The sequence below is a fragment of the Pristis pectinata genome, chromosome 15, assembly GCF_009764475.1.
Source record: "Pristis pectinata isolate sPriPec2 chromosome 15, sPriPec2.1.pri, whole genome shotgun sequence".
Lineage (NCBI taxonomy): Eukaryota > Metazoa > Chordata > Chondrichthyes > Rhinopristiformes > Pristidae > Pristis > Pristis pectinata.
In genome coordinates this window covers 5,589,121-5,603,558 of record NC_067419.1, presented here as the reverse complement: position 1 = coordinate 5,603,558, position 14,438 = coordinate 5,589,121, and positions in this window count along the sequence as shown.

Genomic DNA, 14,438 nt, shown 5'->3' with positions numbered 1-14,438 from the left:
TTGTTTAACTGCACAAAACACAGATGGCATCACTTGATGTGGTTCTCGTGCAGGTCGCAGGTCTGCTGCTCAGGTCGAGAGGGTTGTTAAAAAGGTGTGTGGTGTGTTGGCCTTCATGAGTCGGGGTATTGAGTTCAAAAGTCGCCAGGTAATGTTGCAGCTCTATAGAACTCTGGTCAGATCACACTTGGAGTATTGTGTTCAGTTCTGGTCGCCTCATTATAGGAAAGATTTGGAAGCTTGAGAGAGGGTACAGAGGAGATTTATCAGGATGCTGCCTGGATTGGAGGGAGTAATTAGACTTGTGCAGGTTGGTTCAAGAACTGAACAGTTGAAGGGAAGTAGCTGTTCTTGAACCTGGTGGTGTTGGTCTTCAGGCTTCTGTACCTCCTGCCCGATGGTAGCTGTGAGAAGATGGCACAGCCTAGACGTTGGGGATCTTCATTGATAGATGTTGTTTTCTTGAGGCAGTGCCTCCTGTAGATACCAACGATGGTGGGGAAGGATGTGCCCATGACTTATTGGGCTGACTCCACTACTCTCTTACATTTGGGTGTGAATTTGAATTGCAGTACCGGACCATGATGCAAACAATCAGGATACTTCCAACAGTACATCAGTACCTCTGTAGAAGTTTGTTAGAGTGCTCAGTGACAAGCCGAACCTCCTTAACCTTCTAAGAAAGTAAAGACGCTGGCGCGCTTTCCTTATGATTGCATCTACATGCTTGGCCCAGGACAGGTCATCCAATATGTTAACGCCCAGGAATTTAAAGCTGCTGACCCTCTCTACTACCAATCCCCCAGTATAGACTGGCGCATGTTCACCCTCCTTCCCCTTCCTGAAGTCAACAATCAGTTCTTTAGTTTTACTCACGTTGAGCGAGAGGTTGTTGTTGTGGCACCGCTCAGCCAGTTGTCCTACTGCACATGACGCTGACTCAGCAACATCTGTGATACGTCCAACAACGGTGATGCGTTGGTGAATTTGAGATGTGCTTAGCCACACGGTCATGTGTATATAGGGTGTAGAGCTGGGGTCTAAGTACGCAGCCTTGAGGTGCACCTGTGTTGATGGTCAGAGAGGAGGAGATGCTGTTAGCAATCCTCACTGATTGAGGTCTGCCAATGAGGAAGCTGAGGATCCAGTTGCAGAGGGAGGTACAGAGGCCCAGGTCTTGAAGCTTGATGATGAGTTTGGATGGGGTGACTGTGTTGAACGTTGAGCCGTAGTCGATGAACAGCAGCCTGACGTATGTGTTCCTGTTGTCCAGAAGGTCCAGAGCAGAGTGAAGAGCCAGAGAAATCACATTGTTGGGACGGTAGACAAATTGAAGCGGATCCAGGTCATCTCTGAGGCAGGAGTTGATTTGCGCCATAACAACCTCTCAAAGCACTTCATTACGGTTGATGTAAGTGCCACCAGATGGTAGTCATTGAGGCAGGTTCTTGGGCACTGGTACAACAGATGCCTTTTTGAAGCAGTTTAAAGGATGCTCAGACGTCGGCCTCAGACACTGAGATTACAGGGTCATCCAGAGATGTGAGGACTCGTGTAGTGTGTCAAAGTTCTCCCCATCAAGGTGTGCGTAAAGGCATTGAGCTCATCCAGGAGTGATGGGTCGTTGCCACTTACGCAACCCAAATCTCGCCCTGTAGGAAGTTACATTGTGCAAGCCCTGCCACAGCTGTCGAGCGTAATGTCGACAATGGTTGTCTTATTCAGCTGTGCTTTCAGCCTCACTGCACCCTCAGAAAAAAAAGTGGAGGTTCCGTAGACAATAGGATAAGGGCAGTTTTATCAGTTGTGGTATTTACCAGGGGACGCCCTACGTCAAGGTTAAATAGGTGTAAACAATGAACAGGGAAACAGTCCAGAGCATTTGTAAACCATTTATGACTTCTTTTTGAAGGGGTTTATGGTCCAAACATAAATAGACAAAGTTTATTTAAAATAAAGAGACCGTGCTGGATTAGTACTTTAGCCTCACATTCAACTGAAAATTTCCAACAGGCCTGTGATAGTTTTGAGGAGAGCCACAGTGAGATGTGGATATTGTGTAGAATGTTCCGAGTGGGAAGGAAGTGTAGGAGTTACGTTCTAAATCCAGGAAGGCATCAGGAGCAGAATGTTTCCCCTCAAAGAAAATACACAGGGCGTCGTGTGGGGAAATGAAGTTTGGGGAGGAGGGCAACTGAGAGGTTGTGGAAGGGAAATATCACAATACAGGAGTACGCCATCACCTTATTCGGGAAATCGTAACGGGGGTGGTGGTACCCAAATCTGCTGCTGCAGCTGTGGTAAATCTTTGTGATTTTTATAAATGACTTGGGTGAGGATGTGGAAGGGTGGGTTGGTAAGTTTGCTGATGATACAAAGGTTGGTGGTGGTGTGGATAGTGTAGAAGGTTGCTGTAGATTACAACAGGATATTGATAGAATGCAGACCTGGGCTGAGAAGTGGCAGATGGAGTTCAACCCAGTAAAGTGTGAATTGTTACACTTCAGGAGATCGAATTTGAAGGCAGAATACATGGTTAATGTCAGGACTCTTAGCTGTGTGGAGGAACAGGTCCACGTCCAAAGATCCCTCAATGTTGCCATGCAGGTCGATAGGGTTGTTAAGAAGGCGTATGGTGTGTTGGTCTTCATTAGTCAGGGTATTGAGTTCAAGATCCACGAGGTAATGTTGCAGCTCTATAGAACTCAGGTTAGATCACAGCTTGGAGTATTGTGTTCAGTTCTGTTGGCTCATTATAGGAAGGATGTGGAAGATTTAGAGAAGGTTCAGAGGAGATTTACCAGGGTGCTGTCTGGATTGGAGAACACGTCTTATGAGGATAGGTTGAGTGAGCTAGGGCTTTTCTCTTTGGAGAGACGGAGGATGAAGGGTGACTTGCTAGAGGTGTACAAGATGATAAGAGGCATAGATCGAGTGGACAGTCAGAGACTTTTTCCCAGGGTGACAATGGCTAAAACAAGGGGACATAATTTTAAGGTGATTGGAGGAAGGTATTGGGGGAATGTCAGAGCTAAGTTTTTTTACACAGAGAGTGGTGGGTGCATGGAACGCACTGCCAGCAGAGGTTGTGGGGGCAGATACATTAGGGACATTTAAGAGACTCTTAGACAGACACATGAATGATGAAATGGAGGGCTATGTGGGAGGGAAGGGTTAGATAGATCTTAGAGCAGGATAAAGTGTTGGCACAACATTGTGGGCCGAAGGGCCTGTATTGTGCTGTAATATTCTATGTTCTATCATGCCCAGAACCGGACAACAAACAGGTCATATAATCCGAGTCCTATCACAGATCAGTTTGGAATGTGAGAAATTTGGAAATTGTTGTTTTGGTCGATGTGCGGATGTCTCGGTTTAAGCAACCCGCAAAACGCTGAAAGAACTCAGTGAGAACTTAACATTTGGGGAAATTGGTGATTAGTGTGTACTTAAGTTGGGAATTTGAAATTGGAATTTTGGAAGATAGATTGGAACAACTGGGGAGTTATCTTAAATGTCCCTTTTCCTAACAATGTTTGTCCAGAAGATTGAAAGATGTTGCTCAACACTTGTGACAAACTGATTTTGAGGTTTACAATTTTTTTGGAAATCGTGTTTTCAGAATCAGATTCAGATTTATTATCATTGACCTAGATGACGTTTAATTTGTTGTTCTGCAGCAGCACTACAGTACAAAGACATAAAATTACTATAAATTACAAAGATAAATAAGTCACGCAAAGAAATGAATAATGAGGTAGTGATCATGGCTTCATGGACCATTCAGAAATCTAATGGTAAAGGGGAAAAAGCTGTTTCTGAATTGTTGAGTGTGGGTCTCCAGGCTCCTGTACCTCCTCCCTCATGGTAGTAAAAAGAAGAGGGCATGTACCAGGTGGTGAGGGTCCCTAGTACTGGATGCCGCCTCTTGAAGATGCCCTCGATGGTGGGGATGGTTGTGTCCGTGATGGAGCTGGCTGGGACTCTCTTGGTGGCACTATATGGAGTAGGTTGCATTTTGGCACTTCTCCACTCCCTTTTTAATTTCTTTCCACCACCCCTTTACTACCTATGTTAAAGTATTAATAATATTTTTATAATACTTTTATATGAATGGATTTTGATTTTTAACTGCTGGAAATGTCTACCAGAAGCCAGAAAGCCGCGGCTGAAAGCAAGGGGTCTGGTGAACCCCAACTCACTTTGGAAGCTATCTCCAAACTCCTGGATGAAAAAAATGAAAAATTTGATCAAAGATTTTCAACTTTGTAAGTGTTGTTAAAGGAGATTGAAGGCAGATTAACAGCACTTAAGCAGGAAAATGCAAAGCAACAGAAACTAATTTCTGAACTGGATGAAGCTGGCAGACAGAGAGACTGTAGACTGGACACATTGGAAAAGAAACTAACTTCAACCACCCAAGTATTTGAACAGTACAGACAGAAGATTATTGACTTAAAAAGTCGAGGTCAGAGAAAAAAACCTGAGGATAATTGGTCTCCATGAAAATGTTGAAACTGGTAATCCTATTGGATTCTTTTCCAAATTTTTGATGGACGTGTTTGGCTCTGAAGTTTTTTCTGCTCATCCCATACTTCATCGCGCTCATTGAGCTTTAAGACCTAAACCTGCCGAAGAGCAAAAACCACGGCCAGTAATATTGCGATTCCACTATGTGAATACTAAAGAGCACTTAATTCGAATTGCTCATCGTAAAGGAATTATCCAATACAAAGATTTGAAGTTTCGTCTGGTTGAAGATTACAGTCCAGAAATTATGAAAGAGAGGTTGCTGTTTAAATCGATCATGTTGCAGCTCTATCAAAGGAAATTTCAACCTGCATTGCCATTTCCAGCTCGTTTAAGGGTTGTTCTTCCTGACAAATCACGTAAATGGTTTAGCTTTGTGGATGAAGTTGAAAAGTTTCTTAGCGATCAACTTTTGTCTCCAGATGGCCAAAGAATGTACAATTCTTTCATTTTTATACCTATCTGGTCTATAAGTTAATAACTCTCATGGATCTGAACTTTTTAAGACTGGAAACCTTTTGCCCTTTGTTAACACTACCATGTCTGGTTTTGGAATATGGAGTTATCATGTTTCTATTACAATTCTTTTCTTTTATTTTATTATTTTACTTTATTATTATTCTGAATGTGTTTGGCACTCTTATCTCAATGTTTTGACTAATGGTGGTGTCTTGCATTCCTTTTAAGTTGGAGATTTGTCATCAAGAGAGGTGGGGTTAAGGGATTTTATAGTTAGCTTTCTGGCTGTCTATTGGCCAGTTTTCGGGCTTTTGTGGGTGGGGGTGGGGGTGGGGCTATTCTTAGCTTAGTTTTTTTTCTGGACTGATCTAAAACTGCAAATAAGTCTGAATTATTGTAACATCCGGCTCCTCTTTGAACTTTTTTCCCTCTTCCTGTTAATGAATCTCCTGTGCAGCAAGGTTAACCCTTTACATACTATATGCTTTAAGTAAAATGGATAATATAATTAACTTTGTTTCATGGAATACGAATGGTTTAAACCATCCGATTAAACGGAAGAAGATTTTTAAAGTTTTCCATCGATTGATGCTCAGATTATTTTTGCTCAGGAGACTCATATTAGGAAGGAGGATAATCAGCGTTTTTTTAGGTTTTGGAAAGGTCAACAATTCCTCTCTAATTCACAAGCTAAGGTGAAAGGAGTTTCTATTTTTATAAACTCCTCGATTTCATTTGTTCATTACGAAACAAATGACTCGGCTCTCTGGGATAGACGATTCCAAGCATCAACAAGCCTCCGAGAGAAGAAATCACCTCAGCCTTAAACCAGCATGCTTTCATCATGAGCACCCTAGTACTAGTACTAGTACTGGATATCCCCATCAGGAGAAATGTCCTCCTTTGATATATTCGCAATCCCTGAAGTTTGAACTCCAATTCATCAGTTTCAGACCCGAATGGTAGATTTTTATTAATTACTCGTTTACTTCATAACAAAAAAGTTGTTATGGTTAATGGTTATGCACCTAACGTTGACTATCCTGAGTTCTTTAAACATTTATCTGCATCTTTTCCTAACTTAAATGAATATGCGTTGATTATGGGTGGAGATTTCAATTGTTTGAACCCTTCGATGGATAGGTTTGTGTCTAATCAAGTACTTCTGAACAAATCTGCTATCTTTATCAATTCCTTTCTAGTTGATTCCGGAATTCTAGAAGTTTGGAGGTTTCTACATCCCAATGATAAAGGGTTTTCATTCTTTTCTCATGTTTATCACAATTACGCTAGAATTGATTACTTCTTTATCAACTCTCGATTAGCTCCATCTGTTATTGACTGTAAGTATGATGCAATCACTGGTTCTGATCATGCGCCATTGAAATTATCAATCAAGCTAGCGGATGTGACTTCTGGTGCCAGGCAATGGTGGTTCAATTCTTCTCTGCTTCAGCTTTTAAATTTTGTTAATTTTATTAAAGAGCAGATCGCCTTTTTCTTTTCAACTAACACTATGGAAGAAACTTCCAGTGGGATATTATGGGATACCTTTAAAGCTTATATCCGTGGTCAAATTATTTCATATTCTGCTGGATTGAAAAAATGAACTAATAATGAAATACATATATTGGTTGATAAGATTTAAGATATTGATAAAAAATACTCTGTTGCTCCTAACTTGGAGCTTTATAAAAAGAGAATTGAACTTCAATTGCAACATAGTTTGTTATTAACTTCCCCAATTGAAAATCAACTACTCAAAACTAAAAGTCAGTTTTATACACGTGGTGATAAATTTGGTAAATTATTGGCCAACCAACTGAAAGCTGCTTCGGCTAAACATCAGATTTTTAAAGTTCGTAAACGAGATGGTAATTTGACGGATGACCATGACCAAATTAATAAATCTTTTCAAGAACTTTACACTTCTTCATACCAATCAGAATGTCCGGAGGATCCCACCTTAATGTATGAATCTTTAAAGAAATTGAATATTCCAAAATTATCACTTAAACGAAGGTTCAACATTAGATGCACCCATTATGGAGGAAGAAATAAAAAAAGCAATCTCTTCGATGAATTCTGGTAAAGCACCTGGTCTCGATGCGTATACGTAAGAATTTTTAAAATCTTTTTCTGATCTTCTTTCTCCTTGGTTATGTAAAATTTTTAAAGATGCCTTAGCTGTAGGTAAATTACCACAATCCTTTTATGAAGCATCTATTTCCTTAATTCCTAAAAAAGATAAAGATCCTACTGAATGTGCATCATACAGACCTATTTCCTTATTGAATGTGGACTCCAAAATTTTTTCCAAAATATTGGCTACTAGATTGGAAAATGTACTTCCACAAATTATTTCTGACGATCAGACAGGATTTATTAAAAATCAATATTTGTATTTTAATATTAGGAGGTTAATGAATATTGCATATACCCCTTCATCTAAAACTCCAGAATGTGTTATCCCGCTTGATGCCGAGAAGGCGTTTGATAGAGTTGAATGGGAATATTTATTTAACACGCTTGAGAAATTTAATTTTAGCCAAAATTTTATATCCGCGATTAAATTGATATCTCATAGGCCCTTGGCTTCTGTACTTACGAATAATCAGAGATCCCCCTTTTTCAGTCTTTTTTGAGGCACTAGACAGGGCTGCCCTTTAAGTCCTTTACTAATTGATATTGCCTTGGAACCCTTGGCAATTGCTCTTCGTGACTCTTCCAACATATCTGGCATTATTCATGGAGATGGGACGCATAAGGTATCATTCTATGCAGATGACCTGTTACTTTATATCTCCAACCCTGAGAAATCCATTCCTGCAGTATTATCATTGCTTGCTCAGTTTAGTGGTTCTTCTAGCTATAAATTAAATCTTAGTAAGAGTGAGCTTTTCCTATTAAATATGCAAGTTCCAATCTATAGGCAATCACCATTCGGATTAGTGACTGATTATTTTACTTATTTGGGGTTTAAAATTACCAAGAAATATAAGGACTTATTTAAAGTTAACGTTTTACCCTTAATTGATTATGTTAAACAATTGCTTACTAAGTGGTCCCCATTGTCCCTATCATTGATTGGTCAAACCAATGCTGTTAAGATGACTATTTTACCTAAATTTCTGTATCTATTTCAGGCGGTTCCAACCTTTATCTCTAAATCCTTTTTTGATATTATTAATTCTAAAATTTGTTCATATATATGGCAGAATAAAAACCCAAGGTTAAGTAAGAAATATTTACAGAAATTAAAAAGAGATGGCGGTATGGATTTGCCTAACTTTAGATTTTACTATTAGGCAATTAATATTTGATAGTTAATTTTTTGGACACAAGATTTAGATGCAATTCAATGTCCACGATGGGTGTATCTCGAGCGTGAGTCAATGCAAGGGTTTTCATTGGCTTCTATTTTAGGGGCCTTGCTCCCCTTTGCACTTACTAAATTGAATAAACAAATGATTAATCCAATAAATAAAAACACAATAAGAATATGGTTTCAATTTCATAAATTTTTTGGATTGAATGAATTTATCTTATCAAGTCCTATTCTATTCAATTTTTTCTTTCAACCATCTAGGATTGATCTAGCTTTTCTTTTATGGAAAATGAAGGGAATAACATGTTTTCGTGATCTATTCGTTGATAACTGTTTCTTGTCCTTTGAACAGTTGTCTAATAAATACAATTTGCCCAGATCACATTTTTTTATATATTTACAGATTAGAAACTTTTGAAATGTTACTCTACCTACTTTTCCGATACCACATCAAATTGAAATTACAGAAAAAATTTTAGGTTTTAACCCTTATCAGAAGGGCTTGATAGCAATAATTTATGATTGATTATGAAAATACGTTTAGGGACATGTGATAAAATTAAGAATGAATGGGAAAGAATTTGAGATACCTCCTACCTATAGAGACATGGAAGAAAATTCTCCAATTAGTTAATAACTCTTCAATGTGTGCTAGACACTCTCTGATACAGTTTAAGGTGGTTCATAGGACCCATGTGTCAAAGGATAAGTTAGCTTGTTTTTATAACATATAAGTCCTAGATGTAAATCTGAGGTGGCTTCCCTGACATATATGTTCTGGTCCTGCCCTCTTTTGGAAAAATATTGGAAAGACATTTTTGATATTATTTCAGTGGTATTGAGTATCGATTTACAGCCTCATCCTATTACTGCAATTTTTGGGTTACCAGTGATAGATTCTGGCCATTTATTTGCCTCAGATTGTCGTATGATTGCACTTGTTACATTAATGGCCAGGAGATCCATTCTATTTAAATGGAAAGATCCTATACCTCCTACCACAGTTCAATGGTTTTCCCAAACCGTAACATGTTTCAACTTAGAAAAAATTAAGAGTGGTACTACTCAGCCTTCGGTTAAATTTGAAGAAACTTGGAGCCTATTTATTCAGCATTTTCATATGATGTAAGCTGACCTTTTCCGAATCCTTTTCAATAACTTTCTATTCCAATATAGAGGAACGGAGTTAATGACATAATAATGCTTTTAACCGATGTAATACGACAGCCCAGCTTTTGTTCAGTTTTTGGTTAGTTTTTGTTTATTAATACAGTACTACTTAGTTTGTTATTGTTCTTTTTTTGGTTTGGGTTTTTTTCATATAATCAAATTTCTTTTTAAATCTTTTTCATGTTTAATTATCAAGAGATTGGGAGGTTCAGATTACACATTTTACTCTTCGTGTCTGTATACATTAACTGTTATAATTGCAATCCTGATCTCTTTGTATCATGTGTATAATTACTACTGTTATGTTTATTCAGTTGGAAATTAATAAAAAGATCTGAAAAGAAAATGGAGCTGGCTGAGTCTACAACCCTCTGCAGCTTCTTGCGATCCTGTGCATTGGAGCCTCCATACCAGGCAGTGATGCAACCAGTCAGAATGTTCATCACTGCACATCTGTAGAAATTTGCAAGAGTCTTTGGTGACATACCAAACCTCCTCAAACTCCTAATGAAGAGTCGCTGGCATGCCTTCTTTGTGGTTGATTTTGTGGAATGTGCTTTAAGTTCAGCATGTGTCTGGTAAGATGCAAGTGAAGGTCAGGGGACCGATTTGAGAATCAATTATGATGGACATCACATTGCAAATGGAGTTATGAATATATTCTACTTGCTGTGGATACCTCTATTAAATGGGCTAAAGTCTTCCCACAAGAATTAACACGGCTAAAGTTACAGCACAAATTTTGGTTACCTAGATTGTTACTTGTTAGGGTTTACCTGTGCTATTGATATTGCCAGCAGTATTGTTAAACATATGAACATTTTAAAATTTACTATGTATTTTACCACCTAAGGCAGTCCAACACCAGCTGGGCAGTCATTTCATGTTAACGATTATTCGCAATACCGTCTTCTACTTCTACGAGACATACCCAAGAGCAATTCACGGTGGACAATGGAAAGACTAGTCAGTATCATGTTAGCCAGTTAAAAGCTCTTTGCTCTCAACGCAATTGTCAGTGGCATGTTCTTCTTGACTTCCTCACAGACCCTGAGCTTCATTCAGAGTCTGAGTGTCCAAGCTGTTGTTATCAACACAGATGCAGACACTGGCGATATTGCCTGTGAATGATGTCAGAGACCAGGCGACCAATTGTCCTGCATACACTCACTTACAGAAGTGAATGATGCTTAATCTTGTCTCACCCTTTATGGTGGTGATTAAAATTTAACATTTTAATTCTAAATTTACATATGAGAAGAAGCTGTACTTTGCCTTTCTTTCCAGCTTTGTCTCTGGGATATGTCTTACATAGAATATAGAACATTACAGCACAATACAGGCCCTTCGGCTCACAATGTTGTGCCGACATTTTATCCTGCTCTAAGATCTATCTAACCCTTCCCTCCCATATAGCCCTCCATTTCTCTATCATTCATGTGTCTAACAGTCTCTTAAATGTCCCTAATGTATCTGCCCCCACAACCGCAGCTGAAAGTGTGTTCCACGCACCCACCACTCTCTTGTGTAAAAAATTTACCTCTGACATCCCCCTTATATCTTTCTCCAATCACCTTAAAATTATGCCCCCTTGTGTTACCTATTTTTGCCCTAGGAAAAAGTCTCTGACTGTTCACTCAATCTATGCCTCTTATCATCTTCTCCATCAAGCACCTCTCATTTTCCGTCCCTCCAAAGAGAAAAGCCCCAGCTCACTCAACCTATCCTCATAAGACATGCTCTCCAATCCGGGCAGCATCCTGGTAAATCTCCTTTGCACCCTCTCTAAAGCTTCCACATCCTTCCTATAATGAGGCGACCAGAACTGAACACAATGCTCCAAGCTGTGATCTAACCTGAGTTCTATAGAACTGCAACATTACCTTGCCGCACTTGAACTCAGTACCCTGACTAACGAAGACCAATACACCATACGCCTTCTTAACAACCCTATCAACCTGCATGGCAACATTGAGGGATCTTTGGACGTGGACCTGTTCCTCCACACAGCTAAGAGTCTTGCCATTAACCTCGTAGTCTGCTGTCACAAACCAGCAACAAAAGAAACACACTGAGCATGATTCAGTGTTAAAAACTATTTTATTAATCACTACTTATCATAATACGTAAAATAAAAGTAAAAATGTTAGTATGTTAGAATTCAAGAATGTTAAACCTCGAACGTTAACCCCAAAACTAAACTCGTCGTGTGTGTGTGTGGCAAAGTCCAAAACTCCCAGTTCCGGAATGGTTCTTAAAGTTCAGTTCCGCAAGCCATAAGGTGAAACATGAGCAAGGGCTTCTTCAACAACCACCGTTGTCTGAAGATAAGATGTAGATGTAGAGAACGTAGAGAGAGTAAATACGAAATCCAAATGTTCCACGATGGAACCCAAACGACACTTCAGTGTTTACTGGGTAGTGACTTCCTCACCCCGAAAAGCATCCGAACCGTGGTCGTCCACACACACAAATACCTGTTTCCTTCTACAGGTCAGCAACAAAGTGAACTCCACCGGATTACTTCCAACTTCCATACATGGATTTCAGTGGCAAACACAGTTATTGTTTCTCATCCATCGATAGAGAAAACAAGCAGGCTGGTGTCTCTCTCCCTTCTCTCTCCCTCTCCTTCTTCTTCTGACTTCTTCAACAACGTCATTACGTCCTTTATCTTCTATTGACGTAAGCACGCCCCACACACACATACACACACACTCTCTATCTTAAAGGGACTTTCACTGAGTCCGTAACACCTCCCACCTAAAAACAAATTTTCCCAAGAAAATTTTAACCGCGCATACAGTTAGTTATGTTAATAATTATCATGCTACACAACTACAGACTATCAGATTAGTACAGATACATGTTTCCCATTTAACATGGAGAAAGACAATCAGCAATCACATTCTCTTTGCCTTTAATGTGAGTTATCATGAGATCAAACTCTTGCAAAATTAAACTCCAGTTTAACAGCCTTCTGTTCTTGTTTTTGACTCGGCTCAGAAACACCAATGGGTTATGATCTGTATACACAGTCAATGGTTTCTGAGCGGTGCAAACATATACACTGAAATGTTGCAAGGCTAAAACAAGCGACAGTAATTCTTTCTCTATGGTGGAATAATTCTTTTGATGCTCATTAAATTTCTTTGAAAAGTAAGCTACAGGATGGTCAACATCATCAAGGTCACCCTTCTGCAACAACACAGCTCCTGCAGCTTCATCACTGGCATCTACTGCTAATGAAAATGGCTTTTCAAAGTCAGGTGTTTTGAGCACAGGATGGTAGCATAAAATGGCTTTCAGCTTCTCAAATGCTTCTTGACAAGAATCTGTCCAAACAAACTTTACTCCCTACTTCAGAAGATTAGTTAGGGGAAGAGCAATATCAGCAAAATTTTTACAAAACTTTCGGTAACATCCAACCATTCCCAAAAATCTTCTAACAGTCCTCGTACCTGTGGGAATAGGGAACTCAGATATTGCTTGAACTTTTGCCTGAACAGGAGCTTGCTTGCCTTGACCTACAACATAACCAAGATACGTCACAGTGGCATGGCCAAATTCACTTTTAGCCAAGTTAACTGTAAGGTTAGCCTTGGAAGGTCTTTCAAACAACCTTTCTAACGCAGAGATGTGATCCTCCCATGTATCATTCCAAGTCACTAAGTCGTCAATGTAGGCATCTGTATGTTTTAACCCATGAATCACTGAATTAATCATTCTTTGAAATGTTGCCGGAGCATTTTTCATTCCAAATGGCAAAACATTGTATTCATACAATCCAGAAGGGGTTACAAAGGCTGAAATCTCCCTTCCTCTATCTGTTAATGGAACACACCAGTACCCTTTTAATAGGTCAATCTTTGTAAGAAATTTTGCCTTTCCCACTCTGTCTATGCAATCATCCACCCTAGGAATAGGGTAAGCATCTGACTTTGTTACAGCATTCACTTTCCTGTAATCTGTGCAAAATCTAACAGTTCCATCAGGTTTAGGTACAATAACACAGGGCGAACTCCAATTTGAAGTAGAATGTCTAATAATATCATTTTCCAACATGTATTTGATTTCCTGATCAACAAGTTTACTTTTTTCCACATTCATTCGATATGGGTGTTGTTTGATTGGTTTTGCATCCCCAACATCAACGTCATGGGTAATTATCGATGTTCTGTTTGGAACATCTGGGAACAGATTTTTAAATTTTTAAATTAATTCTCTCATCTGTTGTTTTTGTGAAACTTGTAAATGGTCCAACTTCATTTCAAGGTTCTCCAGGATATTTTGGTTTTTTAGTTTCGATGGAACAATATTTGGTCTAAATTGGCCTTCCTCAACATCAACATCAGGCATTCTAGAAACAACCTTTACATCATCCACCAAGGCCACAACTGAATCCCTCTCATAATAAGGTTTTAGCATGTTTACATGACAGAGTTGTGTTTTCTTGCGTCTATCTGGTGTTTTGATTATATATGTTAGATCAGTCACTCGAGATTCAATAACATAGGGTCCAGAAAAACGAGATTGCAAGGGATTATTTTGGCTAGGGAAAAATACCAACACCTTTTGCCCCACTGCGAATGTCCTAGGCCGAGCACGTCTATCAAAATATGTCTTCATTCTTATCTGGCTTGTTTTCAAATTCTCTCTCGCTAGCTGGCAGACTGTCTCCAAACGAGTTTTAAATTTTTGGACATAGTCCAACAGACTCAAGTGCACTTCCTCATTAACCCATTGCTCTCTTAACAACTCCAAAGGTCCTCTCACCCTATGTCCAAATACAAGCTCAAACGGACTAAATCCTATTGACTCCTGGATCGATTCTCTGACGGCAAACAAAAGTAAATGGATACCTTCGTCCCAATCCTTGGTGTTTTCAAAGCAATAAGTCTTCAGCATATTTTTGAGAGTAGAATGAAATCTCTCCAGAGCTCCTTGAGAT